At 41.8% G+C, this 4,183-nt stretch overlaps 1 pseudogene; it reads right to left on the bottom strand.

Annotated features, from left to right (window-relative positions):
• Nucleotides 1-1,173: 1,173 nt before the first annotated feature.
• On the bottom strand, nucleotides 1,174-1,291 carry LOC124623377 (annotated as a pseudogene).
• Nucleotides 1,292-4,183: the final 2,892 nt, after the last annotated feature.

Raw genomic sequence — 4,183 nt, 5'->3', positions numbered from 1 at the left:
ATCTGAGAAACAGAAAAGGTACCAGAAGAATGAAAGTGAGTCCTAATACACCCCACCCACAAAAAAGGTGACAAAACAGATCCTAATAACTACAGAGGAATTTCACTACTATTTGTGATATACAAAATTCTATTCAAAGACCTGTTAAATCAAATAGAGTCTCTGACAGATCCACAGATAGGAGCTTATCAAGGACGTCTCAGAAAAGAAGGAATATGCAGTGAACACATCTGTTCCCTGAGAACAATGGTGACAACAAAAAAGTCCAGGAACACCACAATAACATTCATCGACTACAAGAAGGCATACTGTTCCACAGACAGAGCAATACTTTTTAACACGCAAGTCGAATTGAAGGTGGACGACAAGACCAAAAAACTAATGCAGGAAACATTAACAAATACAACATCCAAAGTGAAGCTTATGGGAGAGATCTCGGAACCATGCGAGAGTGGTACAGGGAGACGGCCACTCACCCGTTCTGTTTAACTCGGTTCTGGAGAAAATAATCAGGGTTTGGGAGATAGGAGTCAGGGGGTAAAGATGGGGTACAGAAGGATAGAACCGTCAATATAAAATGTTGGCTGATGATATAGCGATCGTAACAACTAATAGAAAAGAAACCGAAGAAGCTCCAGAGGCACTACACAAAATCTCAGTCAATACAGGACTACAACTATCATATGAAAGAACGCAGAACTTTGTCACAGAATCCACAGACACTCACTGGTAACGAAGTATGGAACGTTAACACAAGCAGAAAGTTTCAAATATCTAAGAGAGATTATACAGAAAATGGGATTGAAGTCGACATCCAATGAAGATAGAATCATAAAACAACAAAAAACGTACAGACTTACATGAAACCATTACAACAAAATAAGTGTATCCATCAATTCCAACTTAACACACTATAGTACAGCAGGAGGCCTTATATGCCACAGAAACAACAGCAATCAAAAACTCCGCCCGAACAGGCTTTTGAAGGCCCAACGGCACAGACCTGCCGCCGTGTCAACCTCAACCTACAGGCGTCACTGGATGCATATATGGAGGGCCATGTGGTCAGCACACCGCTCTCCCGGCCGTTTTGTCAGTCTGCGAGACCGGAGCCGCTACTTCTCAATCAAGTAGCTCCTCAGTTTGCCTTACAAGGGCTGAGTACACCCCGCTTGCCAACAGCGCTCGGCAGACTGGATGGTCACCCATCCAAGTCCTAGACCAGTCTGACAATGCTTAACTTCGGTGATTTGACGGGAACCGGTGTTACCACTGTGGCACGGCCGTTGGCAACAGTAATCAAAGGAAGAACGAAAATCAATGAGATGAGAAAACAAGAGAGGAAAATAGAAAGATCTAAGGGCCGGTTCAGAAAGAGGGGTCTGAATAAGAAGACCGACATGAGAACTGTACGAGCAATGAGAGACGATTATAAACAACATCAGGAGAAGAAGGGCAAAGTTCTAAGGACACATACATGGGATGAACGAAAACAGACTGATCAAGAAGATTTTTAACTTAGTCACAACTAACAGAGTGAAAACCAACTGGGTGAAGGTAATGGTGGAAGACCTCAAGAAATTGAACATCTGCACAGTAGACATGACAGAGAAAGTTGCAGAGAAAAAAATCAGAAAACAGAAATTTCAACCAACACCCAAAGAGAGGAAAACAGGAAAAAAGTGAACAGAAGACACGAAGAAGGAACGCGGTGAATATTGTAAGTAGGCTGTTTATGTTTACTTATTGGCAACGTTACGTAGCGCTCTGTATGAAAATCACTGGCTGTGCTGTGTGCAGTCTGTGGCTAGTTTGCATTGTTGTCTGCCATTGTAGTGTTGGGCAGCTGGATGTGAACAGCGCGTAGCGTTGCGCAGTTGGAGGTGAGCCGCCAGTAGTGGTGGATGTGGGGAGAGAAATGGCGGAGTTTTGAAATTTGTAAGACTGGATGTCATGAACTGCTATGTATATTATGATTTTTCAACACTATTAAGGTAAATACATTGTTTGTTCTCTATTAAAATCTTTCATTTACTAACTATGCCTAACAGTAGTTAGTGCCTTCCGTAGTTTGAATCTTTTATTTAGCTGGCAGTAGTGGCGCTCGCTGTATTGCAGTAGTTCGAGTAACAAAGATTTTTGTGAGGTAAGTGATTTGTGAAAGGTATAGGTTAATGTTACTCAGGGCCACTCTTTTGTAGGGATTATTGAAAGTCAGATTGCGTTGCGCTAAAAATATTGTATATGACAGATTTTTGGGAAGAAAATAGACAGAGGCAGAAAAGAATGCTATAAAAATTGATTCTGTTTTAGTGCTATTGTTAATGGGGAATTTGCGATAACAGTGATAATGATAATAGGGTGATTCTGATTGACGTGTAAAACCCCTCGAAGGGATGTAGATGACGCTGAGACAAGTGGTTTAATGTAAGACACATGGGCCACAAATGTCGGGAAATACCACGAAAGTGGATGAGAAATGTTGAACATGTGACGTCAGCAGATGGCGTACTTTGCCGCACGTGTAGCGGTTATGTTTGAGCGTGAAGGGATGATTGAACGATGCACTATTTGCATTCGGACAAACGGTGGAAACCTCGAACACTTTTTGTAAATGTCATGTTTTGGAAACGTGGATGTTTCAAAATTATTGTCCTCAGTGTAATCAAGGAAAAGCTGTTGTTATTTGTGTTTTTTTTCTTTTGTCTCTTCTTTTTTTGTTTACAGACATTTAGTAAACAAAAAGGTAGGTCATTTATTGGTAACAACGCAATACAGAAGCTTATCTCATTTACTTGTGACGCAATATGATCGGTTTCTGTTGAAGTGTACTTTGCAATAAACCAGCGAAGACTGCGAGACCGGTAAATAAATAATACCCGGGCGGCGTGGCCGAGCGATTCTAGGCCCTTCAGTCTGGAACCGCGCGATCGCTACAGTCGCAGGTTCGATTCCTACCTCGGGCATGAGTGTGTGTGATGTCCTTAGGTTAGTTAGGTTTAAGTAGTTCTAAGTTCTAGTTGACTGATGACCTCAGATGTTGAGTTCCATAGTGCTCAGAGCCATTTGAACCATTTTTTTTTTGTAAATAAAAATAGATCTTACCTCAATGTAAACATATAATTGTCTTTTTTAATGAAAAAAATACTACCTGACAGACGCAATAATCGAAGCCCCAGCCCCACGCGCTGAAGCCGCTCACGTGGGCCCGGAGCGTGAACACTTGACTACTGGTGGGGCGAGGTACGTCATCTGCTGGCGTCAAATGTTCAACATTTCTTATCCACTTTTGAGATACTTCCCGAAATCTGCGGCCTCATGTGTCTTATATTAAATTACTTGTCTCAGCGTCATCTAAGTAGCTTATTGCGTTTTTAAACGTTAATGAGAACCATACTGTATACGAGTCTATAAACTTCTGTACTGAAGCGTTTGCAGCTACAAGTATGAATAAAATGATTAATGTTAGAAGAATAGTACTTGCAGTATAGTTAAAAGAAACCGAAATATTTTACCATGTCCATAAAGAACACGTTGTTCTAATACTGTTAACGATTATACAACGATATTGTTGCCTTGACTTATTGTTGATTTGTACACTGATTATTACTTCATTCTGAGTACATTTGGCATGGTTTTGTGTATGTTCTTGTCTTAAATTTGTATTTGGTAGCACTTTTCACGACCGCACACCAGCTATCACATTGTCGTGACAGCAAAGTTCAAAATTGATTATCTGTAGATCGAGATCAGCACGAGGGAGATTCTAGCTATCAGTATCAAATTACAAATGCTCTCTTTTGTGACTAATTTGGAAACTGCATGACTGTCAAGGAGAATCGTCGCTGGAAATCTGTCCAGCGGCAGCGCATCAGTCGGCCTGCAAAGGACGCAGCAGTATATGCTGCTTGTTTGGGACATCAAATTTTGCCCTCCGCCGGCCGAAGTGGCCGTGCGGTTAAAGGCGCTGCAGTCTGGAACCGCAAGACCGCTACGGTCGCAGGTTCGAATCCTGCCTCGGGCATGGATGTTTGTGATGTCCTTAGGTTAGTTAGGTTTAACTAGTTCTAAGTTCTAGGGGACTAATGTCCTCAGCAGTTGAGTCCCATAGTGCTCAGAGCCATTTGAACCATTTTTGTTGCCTTCCCACCACCTTATTTTCCCGACAAAGTACGTAGTGATT

Source organism: Schistocerca americana, chromosome 7 (assembly GCF_021461395.2).
Source record: "Schistocerca americana isolate TAMUIC-IGC-003095 chromosome 7, iqSchAmer2.1, whole genome shotgun sequence".
In the NCBI taxonomy this organism is placed as follows: Eukaryota; Metazoa; Arthropoda; class Insecta; order Orthoptera; family Acrididae; genus Schistocerca; species Schistocerca americana.
Note: the sequence above shows the minus strand (reverse complement) of the source record. Positions and strands in the feature narration are given on the sequence as shown.